This window comes from Pleurodeles waltl, chromosome 1_2 (genome assembly GCF_031143425.1).
Source record: "Pleurodeles waltl isolate 20211129_DDA chromosome 1_2, aPleWal1.hap1.20221129, whole genome shotgun sequence".
Taxonomy (NCBI): domain Eukaryota; kingdom Metazoa; phylum Chordata; class Amphibia; order Caudata; family Salamandridae; genus Pleurodeles; species Pleurodeles waltl.
Window position 1 is genome coordinate 1325333382 of NC_090437.1, and position 26811 is coordinate 1325360192.

Sequence of the window (26811 nt, forward strand, 5' to 3'; positions counted from 1 at the left end):
TTTGAAGTTCAAAGGAGCCCACAGTGTTGGCTACTGTATTTGTTAGGTGTTAGAAATGGGGTCTTTGGTTGACAGTCAGGTTACCCCCTGTTCAAGTAAGGACACTCACTCTAGTCAGGGTAAAAGAGAATCACCCTCAGCTAACCCATGCTTACCCCCTTGGCAGTTTGGCAGAGCAGTAGGCTTAACTTCAGAGTGCTAGGTTAAAGTATTTGCACCAACACACACAGTAACTTAATGAAAACACTACAAAATGACAGAACACCAGTTTAGAAAAATAGGAAATATTTATCTAAACAAAACAAGACCAAAATGACAGACATCCACAACACACAAGTCAAGTTATCAATAAAAATGCAAAAAGAGTCTTTAAGTAGTTTTAAACACACACTAGCGCTGCTAGCCTGAAAATGTACTTGGTGTGCGTCAAAAATAACCACGCACGGGCGAGTCCGCGTCAAAAAGGGCTTGTGAGGCGTTGATTCCACTTACGAGCGGGACCGTGCGTCATTACTCCTTTCACCAGGTCGGGCATGTAGTTTCTTCTCTCTGCAGGAGAGCGGTGCGTCGATCCGGTCAGCACTCTCGAATCCGGGCAAGCCTTGTGTTGTTTTTCCACGCACAGCAGTACTTGAGTCGGAAATCCAGCTGCACAACGATCCAAAAACTCCGCAGCGCGGGTTGTGATCTGCCAGCCTCCGTCAGCAATGCTGCGAGTCATTTCTCCTGCTCTGTGCGTCATTTCTCCAGCCGCAGATCGGAGTCACGTCAATCTTTTCTCCACACGTTGCTCTGTGCGTGGATTTCCTTGTCTTTAGGTTGCCAGCTTCTCCTTTCAGGGTCCCAGGAACTGGATGGGCACCACAGGACAGAGTAGGATTCTCTCCAGAGACCCCGGGTGCTGGCATAGAGAAGTCTTTGCTGTTCCTGAGACTTCAAACAACAGAAGGCAAGCTCTAGATCAAGCCCTTAGAGATTTCTTCTCAAGATGGAAGGCACACAAAGTCCAGTCTTTGCCCTCTTACTCTGGCAGAAGCAACAGCTGCAGGATAGCTCTACAAAGCACAGTCACAGGCAGGGCAGCTCTTCTTCCTCAGCTCTTCAGCTCTTCTCCAGGCAGAGGTTCCTCTTGTTTCCAGAAGGGTTCCCAAAGTCTGTGGTTTTGGGTGCCTTTCTTTCTTATACCCAATTTCTCCTTTGAAGTAGGCCTACTTCAAAGTAAAGTCTCTTTGGAATGTGAAATCCTGCCTTGCCCAGGCCAGGCCCCAGTCACTCACCAGGGGGTTGGAGACTGCATTGTGTGAGGGCAGGCACAGCCCTTTCAGGTGTGAGTGACCGCTTCTCCCCTCCCTCCTAGCACAGATGGCTCATCAGGATATGCAGGCTACACCCCAGCTCCATTTGTGTCACTGTCTAGTGTGAGGTGCAACCAGCCCAACTGTCAAACTGACCCAGACAGGGAATCCACAAACAGGCAGAGTCACAGAAATGGTATAACCAAGAAAATGCCCACCTTCTAAAAGTGGCTTTTTCAAACACACAATCTTAAAATCAACTTTACTAAAAGATGTATTTTTAAATTGTGAGCTCAGAGACCCAAAACTCCATATGTGCATCCACTCCCAAAAGGAATTGACACATAAAACACATTACTATATGTCCTACCTTGACCACACACTGCACCCTGCCCTCGGGGCTACCTAGGGCCTACCTCAGGGCTGTCTGACATGTAAGAAAAGGGAAGGTTTAGGCCTGGCAAGTGGGTACACTTGCCAAGTCGAATTTACAGTTAAAACTGCACACACAGACACTGCAGAGGCAGGTCTGAGACATGATTACAGAGCTACTTATGTGGGTTGCACAACCAGTGCTGCAGGCCCACTAGTAGCATTTGATTTACAGGCCCTGGGCACCTCTCATGGCCTGTCCTAGGGACTTCCTAATAAATCAAATATGCCAATCATGGATAAGCCAATTACATACACATTTTGTAAAGTAGCACTTGCACTTTAGCACTGGTTAGCAGTGGTAAAGTGCCCCGAGTAACAAAAACAGTAAAATCAGAGTCCAGCACACATTAACAACCTGGGGAACAGAGGCAAAAAGTTAAGGGAGACCACGCCAAGGATGAAAAGTCTATCATTAGGGGCGATTCTTTTCCTTGACAAAATGTTAGAAATGGGGTCTATAGTTGCAGGAGGTGTACACCCTTGTCCAAGTAGGGACCACAATCCTAGTCAGGGTAAGTCACACACAATCCAAATTATCCTGTGCCCACCCTCTAGTAGCCTGGCACTGAGCAGTCAGGCTTAACTTAGAAGGCAATGTGTAAAATATTTGTGAAATAAATCATACAGTAACACAGTGAAAACACCACAAAAATACACCATACAGGTTTAGAAAAATAGATAATGTTTATCTGAATAAACTAAGGTAAAAATGACAAAGATCCAATAATCAAAAGTTGAAATATCACTTTTAAAAGGTTTAAAAGAGTCTTAATCCTTAGAAATGTATAGTTGTTTCTTTGTTACACACAGTACCTGGTATGCATCAGAAATATCACACACGGAGACCTCAGAGGAGAGGCATGGAAAAATAGGGTGCTGCTTTGGATTATTGTGACGCAGCACAAAATATATGTCATTTCTTTCCACGCTGCAAGCGGTTTGCGTCCTTTTTTCGGTGTGCAGTATTGGTTCCTCACTGCAATGCGGGGATCTTTTGATGCCCAGGGACGATGCAGGGAAAACACTTGCTGGAAGTAGACACGTGCTGCATCAATCCGGTAGGCGATGCGTCAAATTTTCCATTGCAAGGCAGGCGCTGCATCGAATTTCCGGTTAGGAAGTCGATGATGCCTCATTCCGGTTGGCTGTGCTGCAATTTCTCGGTCGCTATGCAGGCTTTGCATCTATTTTGGCAGGCTGTATGTGGATTTTAGAAGCACAAGGAGTTTCCTGAATAAACCACGTCTTTTTGTCAAAAAACTGGAGGCAAGCTCTATCCAAGCCCTTGGAGAGCACTTTTTGGGGAAGGCAGAGTCATTCTCAGCACAGTCAGCAGCAAGCAGGGCAAGAGGGCAACAGCAGGTTAGCAGGCCTTCTCAGCAAAGCAGCCCAGAAGAGACATTTGGGCAGCCAGGTAGTTACTCTTGACAGGGTGCAGGTGTAGGTCCAGATGTGTCTGAGTTGATGGGGTCAAGGACCACGTTTATATACCCAAAAATGCCTTTGAAGGGGGGGGAGACTTCAAAGAGTGGTTTTGAAGTGCACAAGGTTCTCTTTCAGTACAGTTCTGTCTTCCAGAGTCCCAGTAGGGGGTTTGACAGTCCATTGTGTAAGGGCAGGTCACTAGACTTTGAAATGTAAGTGTCAGGCCCTCCACCCTTCCAGCCTAGGAAGACCCATTCAATTTGCAGATGTCTGCATGTGTGACTGAGTGTCTTGTTGTTCAGTGTAGCAGTAGGGAAAGTTGCGGAAGACATTGTAACGCGAAGGGTTAATTAGCTTGAGCAGTGTAGATGAGCGTGATGCCTGTTGAAACCCCCTCCCAGACATCGTGGAAAAGTTCATGATATTATTTTCACACTTGTTTGTGTAGAAGACTCTGTCTCAACCTTGAGAACGAGTACAGGGAAAAGATGGAATGTAAACAAAGGCTGTAGCAGAGCAGAGCAGACAAGTACTGATAACATTAGCTAGAAAATGCCAGAATGAGATAGTCCAAGCTTCGAGTTACTTAAGCACTGAACTGTGTGTGAGGGATTAGGAAGCTCGCAGATGGAATTGTGGAAGCTGCCATGGCCCAGCGCTGCCTCCCTGTTTGCTCGTGGTGCTTGAGGGGGAGAGAGGTCCAAGCAGGCGGTAGAGGGCTCCCCAGCATGTCGTGGATTAAGTTAAGTTTCCACACAGGGATGAAACACCTTTGTTTCTCTGCTCTATTATTAGGACTGATTATTTATGCCTGCACTGTGTTTATAACCTGAAGTATTGAACTCGTTTTTTTATTCTGCTTTCTAAACCTATTAGTTTGAACTGCTGCAATAACTGAAACATGCATTTGGGTGTGCAGTAAATCAAAGCTTATCAGAAGTATTTAGTTTGTTTATATATTGTCTCCTGAACATCATAGTGAGAGCCTGCTGCAGTAATTGAAACATGCATTTTGGTGTGCAGTACATCAAAGCTTACCTGACGTATTCCTGAATATTGTAGTGCAATGCATTTTAGTGTACAGTTAATCAAGACATATATGTCAATTAATTTGTTTTCTATATATATATATATATAAATAGATGCTTTTTCATTGCTATTCTTATTCTACTATTATTAATGTGTTAAATGCTTAAATTTTTACCTGCAATTCTAGTAAAGCTAAATTGTATTTATAATTTGCGTATGGTCCTTCATTGAGCGTCCTTATTGACTTATGCCGCACAGGTGAACCAGCCACCTGGATAAGACATTTGGTACCAGAAGTGGGGTCATAAGTCAATAATGCCTCTTTGGGGACGTAAGAAAAATGAGGCAGAGAGCGGAAGGCAGCATGGGGCAGAAGCCAGATCAATTCGTGGTGGTTAGCAACTGACCCGTTCTCTGGTGTGGCAGGACTCCTGAACCGGTGGGCAGCGCCGGTGGTTAGATGAGAAAGTGACTCCTCTCTTAGTGGAAGATGCGGTTGAGAGTGTAAAGCTAAGAGGGGAAAAACTGGAGCTGAAAGCAGCAGGGCAAGTGAGATGGCTTTACCTGTCTGCGCTCCGTACGGAATACAGGAAAACATTAACACATAATGCAGAGATAATAAAACTGTGGGATGAGGTTGCAGCCTTGCAGGAAAGGCAGTTACTTATGAGGCAAGGTGCACCACATTAGCAGTATGAGTAGCAAGACAGAAGAGTAGGCAGAAGCCTAAAATGCCCTTAACTGTGCAAGTGAGGGCACTGATACGCAGACAGAAGAGTAGGCAGAAGCCTAAAATGCCCTCAACTGTGCAAGTGAGGGCACTGATACGCAAACAGAAGAGTAGGTAGAAGCCTAAAATACCCTTAACTGTGCAAGTGAGGGCATTGGTACACAAAGAAAAATTGGGATCCACATACTTGGGAGGATGAGGTGGAAGTACGTGTAACAGAACTAGGTGGAGTTGAAAGTGGAGAAGGACGTGTAGGTGAAATTGAAGGTGAAAAGGGAGCGAATGGCGGGCAAATACAGAATTCTTGTTTGGTAGGAGATTATACGCATTGTTACAAAGAACCCGTATGTTAAGGCAGATGCCTGCAGAGCCTTTGTTTAAATGGTTGGTGAGGTTGTGAGACACTGGAGCAGAAGATGCATTACAGAATTCTTTTACGTTAGGTCCCATCACAGAAGGAGACCTGTTTGAGCTGGAAATTATAGTACAGGATGATGTAGATGATGTAGTGATGTGGATCCTATGGCAGAGGCAGGAAAAAATGAGGGTGCCACAAGATTGGGCCTTAGTAAAAATAGAACGCATAACTGATGATTGGCCGGTCACTTTAAAAACATGGGTCCCCTTTCTAGGTTGGACAAGAGAAGGAGGGGTGGGCAAGAAAGTAGGCAGAGTGCAGGAGTTTGCCATCGTGAAGTGGAAATGGTATCTGCAGCAGAGGGCAAAACCGGGGCCAGCAGGAGTATCGAAGTTACAAGAAAATATGCTGGGGGCAGTGGATTTACAAGCAATGGTCCCCTCACCAGAGCCATCTGAGATGGAGTCACCGTTTAAAACAGCCCCGCCTTTTGAACAGCTCACAGAAGAAGAACAGCAAAATGCATGGTTTACTGATGGCACCGTCCGGTACCATCAAGGAAAGAGACAATGGCAAACAGTCGCATTCCAGCCTGCTACAGAAACGCGGTTGCTGCGAGGAGGAAATAATGGATCAAGTCCGCTTGCGGAACGCAGGGGGTAGCAGCAGTAATCGAGCAGGCCCCCAGCGGGGAGAAAACGTTTGTGTACACTGACAGCTGGGCCACCTATCAAGGACTAGTAAGCTGGGCCCCGACTTGGCGCAAGGACGGATGGAAAATTAAAGGCACTCCCATTTTGGGAGGCGAGCAGCTATTGGAAGAGATGTGGGAGAAAGGGCACAAATGTCAAATCTATGTGGGACAGGTGGATGCCCATTTCCCATTGGACACCTCACTTGCATCTCTATTCAACAACACCGTAGATGAGATGGCCAAAACGCGAACGGTGGTCATCAAGGAGGAAGCTGAAGCCGCTTTAGCAAATATGGCCCATGCAATATCCGGACATCCAGGAGAGAATGGCATTTATGCATGGGCACAGCTACGACAAATTCCAGCCACTAAAGAACAAGTGCAAAAAGCAGTAAAGGAGTGCCCCACATGCAACCGGATTAGACAAATGCCCTTGCAAAATAAGCCTAGCGGCCATATCCGAAGAAGAACTGCAGCTACTACAGTGTGGCAATTGGACTATATCAGGCCACTACCAAAGGAAGGAGGAAAAAGCTACGTATTGACCATGGTGGACACCTACTCTGGCCTTATGTTCGGTATGCCCTGTAAGTCTGCAGACCAAAAGTCCACTTTGCGAGGGCTAAGCGACCTGATAAAACATTATGGGGCACATGATGAGATCCAAACAGATAGGGGCACACACTTTTCAGGGAAAACAGTGCAGGGCTGGGCCCAGGAACAAGGAATTCAGTGGATTGTGCACCTTAGTTATTATCCACAGGCTGCAGGCATGATTGAGAGATATAACGGACTGTTGAAAGAACAGCTAAAAAAGTTATCAGCACACCAGACTCTAAAAGGATGGAGTAGTAATTTAGACAAAGCCTTGTTTGAATTGAACAATAGACCAGTCGGGCACCAGACTCCTTTCATTCGGATGACAGGGCATGATAAAGAAATCACCCACACAATGATTGTCTGGAAAACAGACCCTCGAGCTCGATTACCTTTACAGGCTACTTCTGGCAGTATAGGACTAGACCTGTTTGCACCAGAGGATGGAGAAATACCCGTAGGACAGGTGAGGACTATTCCCCTAGGAATAGGAGTGAGAGTAGCATCTGGAACATATGGTAGAATTGCCCCTCAATCCAGTCTAGCCATCAAGGGAGTGTTGGTGCTAGGGGGAGTCATAGACCCAGATTTTAGAGGAGAGGTTAAAGTAGTATTATTGAACCCAGGAGATGCTACTGTATCGTATCAAACACATGACAGACTTGCCCAATTGATTTGTGAACAAGCGTATATACCCCCCCACATTGAAGAAAGATCTGCCCCCCCGATAACACTCAGAGAGGTGAGGGAGGATTTGGAAGCACAGGAAGAAAAGTATGGGTGAACCATCCAGGAATAAAAAGCTAGAGGCAGGAGAGCTATTGAGTCAAGGGGTGGGGAGTACGTATATTATACTTTTAAAGAACTCAAATGTACCTATATTTGTACTTGCAGTGAGACTTACCCCACGGTCGTAAATGATGACATCTGCATCGATGACGTGATTCATGATTATAACCGGGAAAAGTGTATGAATCCGACCGAATAAAGTCCGTCCTGTCATTTGTGCACCTCAAGCAGCTAACATAACTGATGACCAGGGAAATATTTTACTTTGCAACATGGGGGTACCTGGAGGCAAGTGGATGGCTGCCAAAGCTGTGACCTGGAAGGTAACTGGACAGCAAATCCGACATGCCAACGGACTAAACGAGTTGCAGAGGACACCAGCAACAATACAGGCTTTGAATTATATGCTAAACAGGATATGTAAATATTGTGATACCAGGACACATGGTGGTTGCTACATTGAACAATAGAATACCAGCCTTCATGTCTTACATAACTGAAAGACGCATGGTTAACAACTTAAGCAGCGTTTCCATAATGCGATATGGAATAGGATGTAAGCAAGTTCTGCATGCAAGCATAATTAATCGTATTGTGTTACAGATACATTTTGTTTAGGGGAATGTCTCAAAGTATGATCTATTATGTGCACCATAGACATCACAGTTATGGCCCTTGCTAAAGTTACGCAATAGAAGAGATCTAGGGTCCTTGATAGCTGGGGCCACCAGAATCGGGGTAGGGGCCCTGAATTCTTTTGATGTTGAAGCTATTGGGAATAAGCTATCTTCTACAGGATATAGTACAAGAGAAGCCATAAAAGTAACTTCTCAATGGGGGCCTACACACTCACAAGAAGTATGGAAAGTCCTGCGTGGGTTGTATCGTGATTGGCAATGGCATAATTTCACTTATGAACAATTTGGAAAAAAAAGCTTTCAAAGCACCCAAACAATGTCCAAAGGAATTCAGTGCATACTATGGCAAAGTATTGTTAATCAACAGTATGTAGACTTCAAAGCGGAATGGGGACAGCTTCAAGGTGAATATTGGAGACAACAATTGCATTTGCCTGAGGAAATATGGGATAAAGCCTATACAATTCCATTGTGAGGGAGAGATGTATTATGCTCATTTTGATATAGCTAGAAGTAATCTTCCCCCTGAAATATGGTGCCCCTTTATATTGCTCCCTGTAGTATTAGGTGAAGGATGGTGGATACCTCACACTAACAAATATGGATTGATCAAACAAATCACACCGTAGATCCCACTAGATGTGCAGATTGGTCTAAGGGGTGGGTATGTACCCACACTGGACGGGCGCTAGACCCATGCCTTCACCCACTACCAGGAGAATGTGAATGGTTTTACTATTAATGGCACAGACTTATATCAGGTAGGAACAGAGAGTTTACCAGCATTATTGACATAAGCACTCACATCTTGTGCTGACCAAGTTCACCATAACCACATTACAGACGCAAATGCGTGCGCAGTTAGAGTGGAACATCATGCTTGTTGTTAAGCTATCCAGATAAGAGGCAATCAGGCACTACGCACAAGTTACCTTTGCTAAACTTGATTTGTCAGCTAAATACACCAAGGATACAGCCATACTGATGACCATAAACACTAAACAGCTTATGCACACTGCTTCATGCATCCAGCAAATAACTGAGCATCATTGGTATGACATCTTCTTAGGCTGGGCACTAGGAGCTATAAAGACGATAACTATAGTGTTACAACAGCTAATTTGGTTATTGATTGTTTGTGTTACGCTAATGACTATACTATGTAGACTATATGCATGCACAAAGCAGTTTTCATACTAAAGATGCAAGCGCTTAGAATAACGTTGACCAGTATTAGTAGCAATCTAGCTAGCGGAATGTCAAAGCAAATGATATCCGTTTCAACATGCATCACGTTCATCTAAGGGGTGGAGTGTTCAGTGTAGCAGTAGGGAAAGTTGCGGAAGACATTGTAACGCGAAGGGTTAATTAGCTTGAGCAGTGTAGATGAGCGTGATGCCTGTTGAAACCCCCTCCCAGACATCGTGGAAAAGTTCATGATATTATTTTCACACTTGTTTGTGTAGAAGACTCTGTCTCAACCTTGAGAACGAGTACAGGGAAAAGATGGAATGTAAACAAAGGCTGTAGCAGAGCAGAGCAGACAAGTACTGATAACATTAGCTAGAAAATGCCAGAATGAGATAGTCCAAGCTTCGAGTTACTTAAGCACTGAACTGTGTGTGAGGGATTAGGAAGCTCGCAGATGGAATTGTGGAAGCTGCCATGGCCCAGCGCTGCCTCCCTGTTTGCTCGTGGTGCTTGAGGGGGAGAGAGGTCCAAGCAGGCGGTAGAGGGCTCCCCAGCATGTTGTGGATTAAGTTAAGTTTCCACACAGGGATGAAACACCTTTGTTTCTCTGCTCTATTATTATGACTGATTATTTATGCCTGCACTGTGTTTATAACCTGAAGTATTGAACTCGTTTTTTTATTCTGCTTTCTAAACCTATTAGTGTGAACTGCTGCAATAACTGAAACATGCATTTGGGTGTGCAGTAAATCAAAGCTTATCAGAAGTATTTAGTTTGTTTATATATTGTCTCCTGAACATCATAGTGAGAGCCTGCTACAGTAATTGAAACCTGCATTTTGGTGTGCAGTACATCAAAGCTTACCTGACGTATTCCTGAATATTGTAGTGCAATGCATTTTAGTGTACAGTTAATCAAGACATATCTGTCAATTAATTTGTTGCCTATATATATATATATATAAATAGATGCTTTTTCATTGCTATTATTATTCTACTATTATTAATGTGCTAAATGCTTAAATTTTTACCTGCAATTCTAGTAAAGCTAAATTGTATTTATAATTTGCGTGTGGTCCTTCATTGAGCGTCCTTATTGACTTATGCCGCACAGGTGAACCAGCCACCTGGATAAGACATTTGTGTTTGTGGTTGTCTGGCTGAAATGCACAAGGGAGCTGTCAACCAGCCCAACCCAAATGTTTGGAGACAGGCTGTAAGGCACCAATGGTGTTTAAGTGCACAGGAATACTCATTTTCTAAAAGTGGCATTTCCAAAATAGTAATATAAAATCCAAACTGATCAATAAGCAGGATGTTCTATTACCATACTAACTATGACCTGGTTACTCCTTTCAAGTCAGAATCTACCACTCAAAACGTATGTGAAGGCAGACCCAATGCTTGTCTATGAAGGGAGCAGGCCTCACAGTAGTGCATAATACATTTAGGAGTGTTTCACTACCAGGACATATAAAATACATGAGTACATGCCCTGCATTTTACCTACATAGCACCCTGCCTTATAGGTTACCTAGGGCCTACCTTACGGGTGACTTATATGTAGAAAAGGGGCAGTTTAAGGTTTGGCAATTATTTTTAAATGCCAAGTCGAAGTGACAGTGAAACTGCACCACACAGGTCTTGCAATGGCAGGTCTTAGACATGGTTAATGGGCTACTTTTGTGGGTGGCTCAATCAGTGCTGCAGGCCCACTGGTAGCTTTTAATTTACAGGCCCTGGGCACATGTAGTGCACTTTACTAGGGACTTACAAGTAAACCAAATATGCTGATTGGGAGTGAACCAATGTTACCATATTTAAGGGGGAGAGCATATGCACTTTAGCACTGGTTAACAGTTGTAATGTGCGCAGAGTCCTAAAACCAGAAAAATAGTCTCAGACAAGTGGAGGGTTGTAGAAAAGTAGCCTCTTTCTGGCTTAATTACTACCACTTTTGGCATGTTTGTCAGTGTTTTTGACTGTGTCTACTGGGATCCTGTTAATCAGAACCCCAGCAGTTATGCTCTCTCTCTTAAATTATGGTTGTTGCATACTGTTAACTCAGTATTTCACCCAATATCTGCATACTGGTGTCCCCTCATAAGTCCCTAGTATATGGTACCTAGGTACCCAGGGCATTGGGGTTCAAGGGTATCCCTATGGGCTGCAGCATTGCTTTTGCCACCCATAGGGAGCCCATGCAAAGGCTTCTGCAGGACTGCCATTGCAGCCTGTGTGAAAAGGTGCATGCATCCTTTTACTGCCATTTACACTGCACCAGGTCCCTTTAAGTCACCCCTGTAGCAGGCCCTCCAGCCCTGAGGTGCCCCCACGACCTCCAGGACCATTTTTCCCAGACTTTGTGAGTGAAGGGATCTCATTTTACGCGTGTACTGGGCATAGGTCACTACTTATGTCCAGCTACATAATGGTAACTCCCAATATAAGCATGTTTGGTGTCAAACATGTTGGAGCAAGCATTGATTGAATGATTAAATGCACTCCGGGGGCTCCTTAGAGGACCCTCAATATTGCCATTCTAGCCTTTTGAGGGTTTCCAGGCAGCCCCAGCTGCTGCCACCTCTCAGACATGTTTCTGCCCTCCTGTTGCTTGAGCAGCTCAAGCCCAGGAAGGCAGAACAAATAATTTATTTTGGGAGAGGGGCGTTACAAGTTACGCCCTCCCCCTTCGGAAATAGGTGTGACAGGCTTGGGGGGAGGTTTAGCCTCCCCAAGCCACTGGAAATGCTTTGAAGGGCACATTTGGTGCCCCCCTTGCATAATCCAGTCGACACCGGTTCAGGGACCCCCAGTCCCTGCTTTGGCACGAAACTGGACAAAGGAAAGGAAAGTGACCACTCCCCTGTCCATCACCACCCCAGGGGTGGTGTTCAGAGCTCATCCAGAGGGTCTCTGGGTTTTGCTATCTTGGATTCCAAGTTGGCAAGGAACTCTGGGAGCATCTGAGTGGCCATTGCCAGCAGGTGACGTCAGAGCCATCCCCTGATAGGTGTGTATCTGTGTAGCTGATGAATTCCCCTTTCAGGGCTATTTAGGGTATCTCTCTTGGGTGGTTCTTCAGATTAGGATTGCAAGACTCCAACAGGAATCCTCTGCATCCTTTACTTCACCTTGTCGCTGAAGAAACTGCATCTGGACCCTCCAGGAACTCTATAAACTGCAGTAAAGAAACAAACACGACTTCTGCAATATTGTATCTTCATCTCCTGCCAGCAACTGCAACTGTTTCCTGGGTGTACATCCTCAGAGGACAGCCAATATTCAGCCTGCACCAGAAGAGCAAAGGAATCTCCCTTGGGGTGAAGGGGTCACTCCCCTGTTTCAGCAAGCACCTACTGCATCAACGACCGGCTCTGTGGACACCCTCTCCTGATGAGCTGTGTGGATCCTGCATCACAGGTGGTGGATGAAGTGGTCCCAATGGTCCTGACGTCATACTGTCCAACTTTGGTGGAGGTAGGAACCCAGTGACGCAAACCAGACTGGATTCTTCCATCCAGTGTGGGACATCATCTGCATTATCTGCACCAACCAAGATCCCACATCCATCTTCTTGGGTGCAGTACTGACTGTTGTTCTTCACCGATGGTTCTTCTTTTGCACCTTCATCCAAGTTATTATGGTTCCTGTTCTCCCTGTACTCTTCTCTGCTTCTTGGACTTGGTCCCCTTCTTCCACTGGTCTTCAGGTCCAGGAATCCACTGCTGGTGTCTTGCAGTCTCTTCTGGTTCTTGCATAATCCTTCTTTTGGTTTCTAAGTGTGTTCTGGGAAAGTTACTGTGTTTTACTCCTACTTTCCTGGGCTCTGGGGTGGGTTTTATTACTTACCTTTGGTGTTTTCTAATACTCCTAGCACCCCTCTACACACTACACTTGCCTAGGTGGGAAACTGACTTTCACATTCCACTTTCTTAGTATATGGTATGTATTCCTCCTACGCCCATTTCTAACTATAGTGATTTTCGCCATTTGCACTGTTTTCTAACTGTTTTCTTGCACATTTCTGCATACTAGTTTATATAATTTGTGTATTACTTACCTCCTAAGGGAGTACAGTTTCTAAGGTATTCTTGACATCTGTGTCACCAAGATAAAATACCTTTATTTTTGTAACACTAAGTATTTTCTTTCATATGTGTGAGTTGTAGGAGGCTGGACTGGCTTGTAGTGAGTACCAAGGGGTACTTGCACCTTGCACCAGGCCCAGTTATCCCTTATTAGTGTATAGGGTGTCTAGCAGCTTAGGCTGATAGATAATGGTAGCTTAGCAGAGCAGCTTAGGCTGAACTAGGAGACGTGTGAAGCTACTACAGTACCACTTAGTGTCATATGCACAATATCATAAGAAAACACAATACACAGTTATACTAAAAATAAAGGTACTTTATTTTTATGACAATATGCCAAAGTATCTTAGAGTGTACCCTCAGTGAGAGGATAGGAAATATACACAAGATATATATACACAATAGCAAAAATATGCAGTATAGTCTTAGAAAACAGTGCAAACAATGTATAGTTACAATAGGATGCAATGGGGAAACATAGGGATAGGGGCAACACAAACCATATACTCCAAAAGTGGAATGTGAACCACGAATGGACCCCAAACCTATGTGACCTTGTAGAGGGTCGCTGGGACTATCAGAAAATAGTGAGAGTTAGAAAAATAACCCTCCCCAAGACCCTGAAAAGTGAGTGCAAAGTGCACTAAAGTTCCCCTAAGGACAAAATAGTCGTGTTAGAGGGAGAATGCAAGGAAAACACAAATCAGCAGTGCAACAACGATGGATTCCTGACTGAGGGTACCTGTGGAACAAGGGGACCAAGTCCAAAAGTCACAAGCAGCTCGTAGCTGGGCAGATGCCCAAGAAATGCCAGCGGTTGGTGCAAAGAAGCTCTTACTAGGCTGAAGAGCTGTGAATACTGCAGAAACGACAAGGGCTAGAGACTTCCCCTTTGGAGGATGGATCCCCCACGCCTTGGAGAGTCGTGCAGAAGTGTTTTCCCGCCGGATGGACGCCAACAAGCCTTGCTACACGCAAATCGTGCGTTTGGCGTTTTTGGACGCTGCTGGGGCCCAGGAGGGACCAGAAGGTCGCAAATTGGACCTGCAGAGAGAGGGGACGTCGAGCAAGACAAAGAGCCCTCACTAAAGCAGGTAGCACCCGGAGAAGTGCCAGAAACAGGCACTACGAGGATGCGTGAAACGGTGCTCGCCGAAGTTGCACAAAGGAGTCCCACGTCGCCGGAGACCAACTTAGAAAGTCGTGCAATGCAGGTTAGAGTGCCGTGGACCCAGGCTTGGCTGTGCACACAGGATTTCCGCCGGAAGTGCACAGGGGCCGGAGAAGCTTGCAAAGTCGCGGTTCCCAGCAATGCAGCCCAGCGAGGTGAGGCAAGGACTTACCTCCACCAAACTTGGGCTGAAGAGTCACTGGACTGTAGGAGTCACTTGGACGGTGTCGCTGGATTCGAGGGACCTCGCTCGTCGTGCTGAGAGGAGACCCAAGGGACCGGTAATGCAGCTTTTTGGTGCCTGCGGTTGCAGGGGGAAGATTCCGTCGACCCACGGGAGATTTCTTCGGAGCTTCTGGTGCAGAGAGGAGGCAGACTACCCCCACAGCATGCACAAGCAGGAAAACAGTCGAGAAGGCGGCAGGATCAGCGTTACAGAGTTGCAGTAGTCGTCTTTGCTACTATGTTGCAGGTTTGCAGGCTTCCAGCGCGGTCAGCGGTCGATTCCTTATCAGAAGGTGAAGAGGGAGATGCAGAGGAACTCGGCTGAGCTCGTGCATTCGTTATCTCAAGTTTCCCCAGAGACAGAGACCCTAAATAGCCAGAAAAGAAGGTTTGGCTACCTAGGAGAGAGGAAAGGCTACTAACACCTGAAGGAGCCTATCAGCAGGAGTCTCTGACGTCACCTGGTGGCACTGGCCACTCAGAGCAGTCCAGTGTGCCAGCAGCACCTCTGTTTCCAAGATGGCAGAGGTCTGGAGCACACTGGAGGAGCTCTGGACACCTCCCAGGGGAGGTGCAGGTCAGGGGAGTGGTCACTCCCCTTTCCTTTGTCCAGTTTCGCGCCAGAGCAGGGGCTAAGGGGTCCCTGAACCGGTGTAGACTGGCTTATGCAGAATTGGGCACATCTGTGCCCAACAAAGCATTTCCAGAGGCTGGGGGAGGCTACTCCTCCCCTGCCTTCACACCATTTTCCAAAGGGAGAGGGTGTCACACCCTCTCTCAGAGGAAGTTCTTTGTTCTGCCATCCTGGGCCAGGCCTGGCTGGACCCCAGGAGGGCAGCTGCCTGTCTGAGGGGTTGGCAGCAGCAGCAGCTGCAGTGAAACCCCAGGAAGGGCAGTCTGGCAGTACCAGGGTCTGTGCTACAGACCACTGGGATCATGGAATTGTACCAACAATGCCAGGATGGCATAGAGGGGGCAATTCCATGATCATAGACATGTTACATGGCCATATTCGGAGTTACCATGGTGAAGCTACATATAGGTAGTGACCTATATGTAGTGCACGCGTGTAATGGTGTCCCCGCACTCACAAAGTTCAGGGAATTGGCTCTGAACAATGTGGGGGCACCTTGGCTAGTGCCAGGGTGCCCTCACACTAAGTAACTTTGCACCTAACCTTTACCAGGTAAAGGTTAGACATATAGGTGACTTATAAGTTACTTAAGTGCAGTGTAAAATGGCTGTGAAATAACGTGGACGTTATTTCACTCAGGCTGCAGTGGCAGGCCTGTGTAAGAATTGTCAGAGCTCCCTATGGGTGGCAAAAGAAATGCTGCAGCCCATAGGGATCTCCTGGAACCCCAATACCCTGGGTACCTCAGTACCATATACTAGGGAATTATAAGGGTGTTCCAGTAAGCCAATGTAAATTGGTAAAAATGGTCACTAGCCTGTTAGTGACAATTTGAAAGTAATGAGAGAGCATAACCACTGAGGTTCTGGTTAGCAGAGCCTCAGTGAGACAGTTAGGCACCACACAGGGAACATATACATGCACACCTATGAGCACTGGGGCCCTGTGTGACAGGGTCCCAGTGACACATACATATAGGCCACAAACCTATGAGCACTGGGGTCCTGACCAGCAGGACCCCAGTGACACATAACAAACATACTGAAAACATAGGCCCTCATTCTGACCTTGGCGGGCGGCGGAGGCCGCCCGCCAAAGTCCCGCCGTCAGGTTACCGTTCCGCGGTCGAAAGACCGCGGCGGTAATTCTGACTTTCCCGCTGGGCTGGCGGGCGGTCGCCTTCAGACCGCCAGCCAGCCCAGCGGGAAAGAGGCTTCCACGATGAAGCCGGCTCGGAATCGAGCCGGCGGAGTGGAAGCTGTGCGACGGGTGCAGTTGCACCCGTCGCGTATTTCACTGTCTGCGCAGCAGACAGTGAAATACATGTAGGGGCCCTCTTACGGGGGCCCCTGCAATGCCCATGCCAGTGGCATGGGCACTGCAGGGGCCCCCAGGGGCCCCGCGACCCCCCCCTACCGCCATCCGGATCTCGGCGGTCCGACCGCCGGGATCTGGATGGCGGTAGGGGGGGTCGGAATCCCCGCGGCGGTGCAGCAAGCTGCGCCGCCGCGGAGGATTCAATGGGGCGGCGGTACACTGGCGGGACCCCGCCAGTGGTGCCGGTCCGACCGCGGCTTTACCGCCGCGGTCGGAATCCCCATTGGAGCACCGCCGGCCTGTCGGCGGTGCTCCCGCGGTCCTCCGCCCTGGCGGTCAAAGACCGCCAGGGTCAGAATGACCACCATAGTGTTTTCACTATGAGCACTGAGGCCTGGCTATCAGGATACCAGTGAGACAGTGAAAACAGTGACAAACACCCTGACATACACTCACAAACAGGCCAAAAGTGGGGGTAACAAGGCTAGAAAGAGGCTACCTTCTCACATGAGTACTGTGTGACTACAGTGGCATTGCATGAGCTTTGTATGTCTCCTAGATAAGCCTTGGCTCCTCAGCTACAGATACTCCTAGAGAACCTGGTTTCTAGACGCTGCCTACATTTCACTACTTTGGAATAAATGGACCTGGTATAGGCTGTAAGTACATTGGTTACCCACTACAAACCCGGTCAGCCTCCTACAGAGGGAGGCAGGCAAAAGGTTTGGGGACGCCCACCCTAAGGCTGTCAGCTTTAACACACAATATATCCTAAAGGACACCCACACAGGACGATAGGAAGAAACACCTTTGAGTTATTGTGATTGCCAGTAGGAAAAATGGTTCACCTGAGATCTGCTCCAGTATGATAGAATTTATACCTAGAGAATAATCTTTGAGAGAAGTATTTGAGAGCAATCCCTTGCTTTGTTCTGTGTTCACACTGTTTGTGCTGACAACTAGTAGACTCTGGGCCAGATTCACGAAATGCTTGCGCTGGGTTTGCATCTGAAAAGTAAGAGAAACCTGAATGAAACACGTTTTGTTCGATTTACTTTCCAGTGCAAAAGGTACTTATGGCTGTAGCCTTTGTATTCCAGGGAATGTGTTGCCTGCGGGGCTGAACGCAGGGCCTTGCCATTGGTCGAACCCTACAACTGCTCATGAGAGGTGTGGGGTTGCCATTACATATGGTAATAAACTATTACTTTACAACGTTAGGATACGATATAGATAGGTATGATACTCTCTAAATTTGCATAAAAAAAGTCTGAAATGTAGTAAAACAAAGCTTAATGTCACATTATACATAAACGTCTATTTAAACACAACGTTTTTAACAAAAAACACAGACCTTCAACAGCTATTGTTATTTAAATTAACAGAAACTTGCACCCTTGCCATGCACTGCTTCTGACCCTACATATTAAAACACTTCTGACATGTTCTGTTGTGATGCCAACTGAACTGCCATAATTGACAATACTGCACATGGTGGGGGTGCAAATTACAGTTAGTTGAAGTAACTACTGTATAGCTGTTGAATGTCTGTATTTTTTTAGTTTAAAATACTGTGCCTAAACCGACACATTTACCCAACTATAACGTCACTTTAACTTTTAGTTAAAGGAACAGCTTCGCTCCTTTATGTGCTTATGGAACTCCCAGGGAGGGGGTACTTCATCCCTTATATAATGGTATAATTATATAATGGCTTTGCCTTCAGGATATTCAGCGTCCCACAAGCATCATTATTATATTTTAATATTTTTGTCTGTCCAGAGGTACTAACCAAGCCAGCCCTTTGTTCGTGTCACTTATTCCAGCTGTCTTTGTAAACATCTCTTCTTACAGAGCTATGAAAAATCTCCCTGTAATCAATGTGCTCACTGTTCTTTTTTAAACTTAGCCATAAACATATTTATGCATACACATGTAATTACTCAAATTTATATCAGCAGCAAATGTCTTGAACTTTGGAGAGCAGACAGAGGCAGATATAATGAAACATCAATGCACATTCATATTTTGATGTGGCCATCTCAGTGTGATGTCTCAGGGTAGGCAAACTTCATCACATCTATAGCCAAGAAAGAGACTGTGACCCACAATTGACTCTATTAAAGTCAAACTGTTCACAGACCCAATTACTTTAGACAGATTCAGCCATTTGTTTTACCAGAGAAGAGAAAATGAGCAAGACTTATAATATGTTCATGTGCTGTGTTGAGCAAGGGAGGGAAATCAGCACAGGGTCATATTTCCCAAAAAGGCCTGCTGCTGCTCTCTTCCACCAAGGTTGTGCACAAACATGCTGTCTAGAGCCGAACACAGACCTTTACACCATGGTGCAAAGGTGGCTGTGTTGTTTAGCATAGGTTTTGTATTAGGCCACTTTTCTAGTACAAAACCCTAGGTATACACAATTTTTATAACATTCCAAACATTTAATGTCTGATGTTTGGTGCAGCATCTATGTAGTCAAAGGAGTGTTTTACGATATAAAAATATTTCTACAGTTTTGCGTTAGCTTCAAGGTGTTAGTTTTGAAGCAATGCCTAATCCTTGTAGTTTTTAGATTTGTCTTTAAGAGGGGTAGACACAATGTTTCATTTTGCCTGTGGAATTGGCCGAATTTGATGACTCCATGTTGCTCTTCTAATGGTGAGTTACACGGGGTCCGGGCAAATTTTTCCAATCGCCAGGTGGTGGAATTTCTTCTAGCATGGCTCCAGAAATGGGAGCACAAGGGAGATATGGTGTCCCACATGGGTGGCTCCTGTCGCTCACAGTCAGAGTACTGCCTCATGAGCAGATGATTTGCTGCTGCTTGAGCAGATGTTCTAATCAAGCAGCAGCAAAATCAGTTTAAATACTTGCGCCCTCTTGTGCACCACATGGTATTGGTCAGGCTGATTTTTCAGAACTGCATACACTACGGGCACTGGATAGCAGCTCAACATGCATATTTTCCGCCCACTGGTGGAACTCTGCAGATTCTCACTGAGTCTATATGTAATGCTGAGGAATTCCGTGTAGTGAAACTCTGCGAGTTCCAACTACCTAGTCAATGCACCAAAACCATGTAGGATTGTTGTAGGAAAGTACAATCTTGCCTGGCATGTTACCCCCATTTTTTCACTGTATATATGTTGTTTTAGTTGTATGTGTCACTGGGACCCTGGTAACCCAGGGCCCCAGTGCTCATAAGGGTGCCTGAATGTGTTACCTGTGTAGTGACTAACTGTCTCACTGAGGCTCTGCTAATCAGAACCTCAGTGGTTATGCTCTCTCATTTCTTTCCAAATTGTCACTAACAGGCTAGTGACCATTTTTACCAATTTACATTGGCTTACTGGAACACCCTTATAATTCCCTAGTATATGGTACTGAGGTACCCAGGGTATTGGGGTTCCAGGAGATCCCTATGGGCTGCAGCATTTCTTTTGCCACCCATAGGGAGCTCTGACAATTCTTACACAGGCCTGCCACTGCAGCCTGAGTGAAATAACGTCCACGTTATTTCACAGCCATTTTACACTGCACTTAAGTAACTTATAAGTCACCTATATGTCTAACCTTTACCTGGTAAAGGTTAGGTGCAAAGTTACTTAGTGTGAGGGCACCCTGGCACTAGCCAAGGTGCCCCCACATTGTTCAGAGCCAATTCCCTGAACTTTGTGAGTGCGGGGACACCATTACACGCGTGCACTACATATAGGTCACTACCTCACCTCGCTGGGCTGCATTGCTGGGAACCGCGACTATTGCAGCTACTCTGGCCCCTGTGCACTTCCGGCGGAAATCCTTTGTGCACAGCCAAGCCTAGGTCCACGGCACTCTAACCTGCATTGCACGACTTTCTAAGTTGGTCTCCGGCGACGTGGGACTCCTTTGTGTGACTTCGGGTGAGCACTGTTTCACACATCCTCGTAGTGCCTGTTTCTGGCACTTCTCTGGGTGCTACCTGCTGTTGAGAGGGCTCCTTGTCTTGCTCGACGTCCCCTCTCTCTCCTGGTCCAATTTGCGACCTCCTGGTCCCTCCAGGGCCACAGCAGCATCCAAAAACGCTAACCGCACGATTTGCAGCTAGCAAGGCTTGTTGGCGTTCTTTCAGCGGGAAAACACTTCTGCATGACTCTCCACGGCGAGAGGGATCCGTCCACCAAAGGGGAAGTCTCTAGCCCTTTTCGTTCCTGCAGAAACCTCAGCTTCTTCTGTACAGTAGAAGCTTCTTTGCACCCGCAGCTGGCATTTCCTGGGCATCTGCCCATCTCCGACTTGCTTGTGACATTTGGACTTGGTCCCCTTGTTCCACAGGTACCCTAGATTGGAAATCCAGCATTGTTGCATTGTTGGTTTGTGTCTTTCCTGCATTATTCCTCTAACACGACTTCTTTGTCCTTAGGGGAACTTTAGTGCACTTTGCACTCACTTTTCAGGGTGTTGGGGAGGGTTATTTTTTCTAACTCTCACTATTTTCTAATAGTCCCAGCGACCCTCTACAAAGTCACATAGGTTTGGGGTCCATTCGTGGTTCGCATTCCACTTTTGGAGTATATGGTTTGTGTTGCCCCTATCCCTATGTTTCCCCATTGCATCCTATTGTAACTATACATTGTTTGCACTGTTTTCTAAGACTATACTGCATATTTTTGCTATTGTGTATATATATCTTGTGTATATTTCCTATCCTCTCACTGAGGGTACACTCTAAGATACTTTGGCATATTGTCATAAAAATAAAGTACCTTTATTTTTAGTATAACTGTGTATTGTGTTTTCTTATGATATTGTGCATATGACACTAAGTGGTACTGTAGTAGCTTCACACGTCTCCTAGTTCAGCCTAAGCTGCTCTGCTAAGCTACCATTATCTATCAGCCTAAGCTGCTAGACACCCTATACACTAATAAGGGATAACTGGGCCTGGTGCAAGGTGCAAGTACCCCTTGGTACTCACTACAAGCCAGTCCAGCCTCCTACATTGGTTGTGCAGCGGTGGGATAAGTGCTTTGAGACTGCTTACCACTCTTGTCATTGTACTTTTCATAAGAGAAAAATATACAAAACAAGGTCAGTGTATATACACATAGCCAAAAAGTATTGCATTTCCTCTTTTCACTCTTTTCTAAGTGCTGAAAAGTACTTCTAACTTTCTAAAAAGTTCTAAAAAGTTTTAAAAGTTTTTTTCTCTGTCTTTCTAAAAGCTCTGACAAACTTTTTTATCTTTTTCTATCACTTTAACTCTCTCTAAAAATGTCTGGCACAGGCCAAAATGTTGATCTGTCCAAACTTGCATATGACCACCTTAGCTGGAAAGGAGCAAGGAGTCTCTGTGTAGAGAGAGGTTTGAGTGTAGGCAAGAATCCTTCCTTGGAACTGTTACTTAACATGCTTAGAGAACAGGATAAGGCCAGAAGTGCCCCATCTGTTGAAAAAGTAGATAATGGTTCTCAATCTGATCCAGGGACTCCCCCAGGAAAAGATTCAGGAAAGAAACTTCCTAGCCTGCCCATTACTAGACAGTCTAGCATAGTTGGTAATGATGATGAGCCACACCATATAAATAGTGTTGTCTCACATCATAGCAAAAGCATTTATTCTCACCATACTGGTAGTGATGTTTCTGTTAGCCAAGCTGTTAGGGTGGCTTCTGTAAGGGACAGTTCTCCTTCTGTCCATTCTCACCATACTTCTGTTTCAAGGCATGTCCCTCCCACCCACCCTGATGACAGATTGTTAGAAAGGGAGCTCAATAGATTGAGAGTGGAACAAACCAGACTGAAACTCAAGAAGCAACAGCTGGATTTGGATAGACAGACTTTAGAAGTAGAGAAGGAGAGACAGAAACTGGGTTTAGAAACCCATGGTGGCAGCAGCAGTATTCCCCATAGTCATCCTGCAAAAGAGCATGATTCCAGGAATCTGCAAAAGATAGTTCCCCCTTATAAGGAGGGGGATGACATTAACAAGTGGTTTGCTGCACTTGAGAGGGCCTGTGTTGTACAGGATGTCCCTCAAAGGCAGTGGGCTGCTATCCTGTGGCTATCATTTAGTGGAAAAGGTAGGGATAGGCTCCTTACTGTGAAAGAAAATGATGCTAATAATTTCCAAGTTCTTAAGAATGCACTCTTGGATGGTTATGGCTTAACCACTGAACAATACAGGATAAAGTTCAGAGAGACCAAAAAGGAGTCTTCACAAGACTGGGTTGATTTCATTGACCATTCAGTGAAGGCCTTGGAGGGGTGGTTACATGGCAGTAAAGTTACTGATTATGACAGCCTGTATAACTTGATCCTGAGAGAGCATATTCTTAATAATTGTGTGTCTGATTTGTTGCACCAGTACTTGGTGGACTCCGATCTGACCTCTCCCCAAGAATTGGGAAAGAAGGCAGACAAATGGGTCAGAACAAGGGTGAACAGAAAAGTTCATACAGGGGGTGACAAAGATGGCAACAAAAAGAAGGATGGTAAGTCTTCTGACAAGGGTGGGGACAAATCTAAAAATGAGTCTTCATCAGGCCCACAAAAACACTCTGGTGGGGGTGGTGGGCCCAAATCCTCTTTTAATCAGAACAAGGAAAAGAAACCATGGTGCTATTTATGTAAAATAAAAGGCCATTGGACAACAGATCCCAGTTGTCCAAAGAAAGGCACCAAGCCTCCTACCACTATAACCCCTACTGCTACACCTAGTGTCCCTACTAATAGCAGTGGTGGTGGGAGCAAACCTACTAATAGCCAATCCAAGGGAGTAGCTGGGCTCACTATTGGTAACTTAGTTGGGGTTGGCCTTGATAGGGAGGCCACAGAGGCTGTGTTAGTCTCTGAGGGGGCTATTGATTTAGCCACCTTAGTTGCTTGTCCCCTTAATATGGATAAGTACAAGCAGCTACCCCTAATAAATGGTGTTGAGGTTCAGGCCTACAGGGACACTGGTGCCAGTGTGACTATGGTCATAGAGAAACTGGTCCACCCTGAACAACACCTACTTGGTCACCAGTACCAAGTAACCGATGCTCACAACAACACACTTAGCCACCCCATGGCTGTTGTAAATCTCAACTGGGGGGGGTTACTGGTCCAAAGAAAGTTGTGGTAGCTTCAGATTTACCTGTAGACTGTCTATTAGGGAATGATTTGGAGACATCAGCTTGGTCAGATGTGGAGTTGGAGGCCCATGCAGCAATGCTGGGCATCCCAGGGCATATTTTTGCTTTGACAAGGGCTCAGGCCAAAAAGCAAAAAGGACAGGGAAGCTTGGATCCTGGAACAATGGACCAAGTGCTCCCTAAAGCTAGGGCTAGTAGAAGCAAACCACTTCCTACTATCCCTCCCTCTACAGTGGATTCTACTTCTGAGGAAGAAGAATTCCCTCCCTGTGCAGAACCTACACCAGAGGAGCTGGAAGCAAACACTGCTGAGCTTTTGGGTGAAGGGGGGCCTGCCAGAGAGGAGCTGAGTGTGGCACAGCAAACCTGTCCCACATTAGAGGGTCTCAGACAGCAAGCTGTCAAACAGGCTAATGGGGATGTCAGTGACTCTCACAGAGTTTACTGGGAGGACAACCTCTTGTACACTGAGCATAGGGATCCTAAACCTGGAGCTGCCAGGAGATTAGTGATTCCTCAGGAGTACAGAAAGTTCCTCCTAACCCTGGCACATGACATTCCCTTAGCTGGACACCTGGGTCAAATGAAAACTTGGGACAGATTGGTTCCATTGTTTCATTGGCCTAGGATGTCTGAGGACACAAAGGAATTTTGTAAGTCCTGTGAAACCTGTCAAGCCAGTTGCAAGACAGGTGGCACACCAAAGGCACCCCTTATTCCACTGCCTGTGGTTGGGGTTCCCTTTGAAAGGGTAGGGGTTGACATAGTTGGCCCCCTTGACCCTCCTACTGCTTCAGGCAATAGATTCATCTTAGTGGTAGTGGACCATGCCACAAGATATCCTGAAGCTATTCCTTTAAGGACCACTACAGCACCTGCAGTGGAAAAGGCCCTCCTGGGAATATTTTCCAGGGTGGGCTTCCCAAAGGAAGTAGTATCAGACAGGGGAAGCAATTTCATGTCTGCATACTTAAAGGCCATGTGGAAGGAGTGTGGTGTAACGTACAAGTTCACAACACCCTATCATCCACAAACAAATGGACTGGTGGAGAGATTTAATAAAACTCTCAAAGGCATGATTATGGGTCTCCCTGAAAAACTCCGCAGGAGATGGGATATCCTTCTACCATGCCTCCTTTTTGCCTACAGTGAGGTACCCCAGAAAGGAGTGGGCTTCAGCCCCTTTGAACTTCTTTTTGGACACCCTGTTAGGGGTCCACTCACACTTGTAAAGGAGGGTTGGGAACAACCTTTAAAAGCTCCTAAGCAGGATATTGTGGATTATGTACTTGGCCTCAGATCAAGGATGGCTGAGTACATGAAAAAGGCCAGTAAAAACCTTCAGGCCAGCCAAGAGCTCCAGAAGCAATGGCATGATCAGAAGGCTGTTTTGGTTCAGTACCAACCAGGGCAGAAAGTGTGGGTCTTGGAGCCTGTGGCCCCAAGAGCACTCCAAGATAAATGGAGTGGACCCCACACAATTGTTGAAAAGAAGGGAGAAGTCACCTATTTAGTTGACTTAGGCACTGCCAGGAGTCCCCTTAGGGTGCTCCATGTCAACCGCCTGAAACCCTACTATGACAGGGCTGATCTCACCCTGCTCATGGCAACTGATGAGGGACAGGAAGAAGACAGTGATCCTCTACCTGATCTCTTCTCTTCCACAGAACAAGATGCTCTTGTGGAAGGTGTAGTTTTGGCTGATTGTCTTACTGCTGAGCAGAAAGACAATTGCATAAACCTCCTAGATCAATTCTCTGAACTCTTCTCTACTGTGCCAGGTACCACTTCTTGGTGTGAGCACACTATAGATACTGGAGACAGCCTGCCTGTCAAAAGTAAGATCTATAGGCAGCCTGACCATGTCAGGGACTGCATAAAGCAAGAGGTCCAGAAAATGTTAGAACTAGGCGTGGTTGAGCACTCTGACAGTCCATGGGCTTCTCCTGTGGTACTGGTACCAAAACCCCATTCCAAAGATGGAAAGAAGGAAATGCGGTTTTGTGTAGACTATAGAGGTCTCAACTTGGTAACCAAAAATGATGCTCACCCTATACCCAGGGCAGATGAGCTCATAGATACACTGGCATCTGCCAAGTATCTAAGCACTTTTGATTTGACTGCAGGGTATTGGCAGATCAAATTGTCAGAAGATGCTAAACCAAAGACTGCATTTTCTACCATTGGAGGACATTACCAGTTTACTGTAATGCCTTTTGGTTTGAAAAATGCACCTGCCACTTTTCAGAGGTTGGTGAACACAGTCCTGCAAGGGCTGCAAGCTTTCAGTGCAGCATATTTGAACGATATAGCTGTCTTTAGCTCCAGCTGGGATGACCTATGGAAAGTTTTGGAGGCCCTGCAAAAGGCAGGCCTCACTATCAAGGCTTCAAAGTGCCAGATAGGGCAGGGTAAGGTGGTTTATCTGAGACACCTTGTTGGTGGGGAACAGATTGCACCACTTCAGGGGAAAATCCAAACAATTATTGATTGGGTTCCCCCTACCACTCAGACTCAGGTGAGAGCCTTCCTAGGCCTCACTGGGTATTACAGGAGGTTCATTAAGAACTATGGCTCCATTGCAGCCCCTCTTAATGACCTCACATCCAAGAAAATGCCTAAAAAGGTATTATGGACAGCAAACTGTCAGAAAGCTTTTGAGGAGCTGAAGCAGGCCATGTGCTCTGCACCTGTCCTGAAAAGCCCTTGTTAATCTAAAAAATTCTATGTCCAAACTGATGCATCTGAATTAGGAGTAGGGGCAGTCCTATCACAACTTAATTCTGAGGGCCAGGATCAACCTGTTGCTTTTATTAGTAGGAGGTTGACCCCTAGAGAAAAGCGTTGGTCTGCCATTGAGAGGGAGGCCTTTGCTGTGGTCTGGGCTCTGAAGAAGTTGAGGCCATACCTGTTTGGCACTCACTTCATTGTTCAGACAGACCACAAACCTCTACTTTGGCTAAAACAAATGAAAGGTGAAAATCCAAAATTGTTGAGGTGGTCCATATCCCTACAGGGAATGGACTATACAGTGGAACATAGACCTGGGAGTAGCCACTCCAATGCAGATAT

General features: G+C 46.1%; 1 protein-coding gene across 1 annotated transcript in view; it reads right to left on the bottom strand.

The window, feature by feature from the left end:
- LOC138257110 (long-chain-fatty-acid--CoA ligase ACSBG2-like) overlaps positions 1–26811 on the bottom strand; it is a 293313-nt gene that overhangs the window by 192632 nt on the left and 73870 nt on the right. The window lies entirely within an intron of this gene.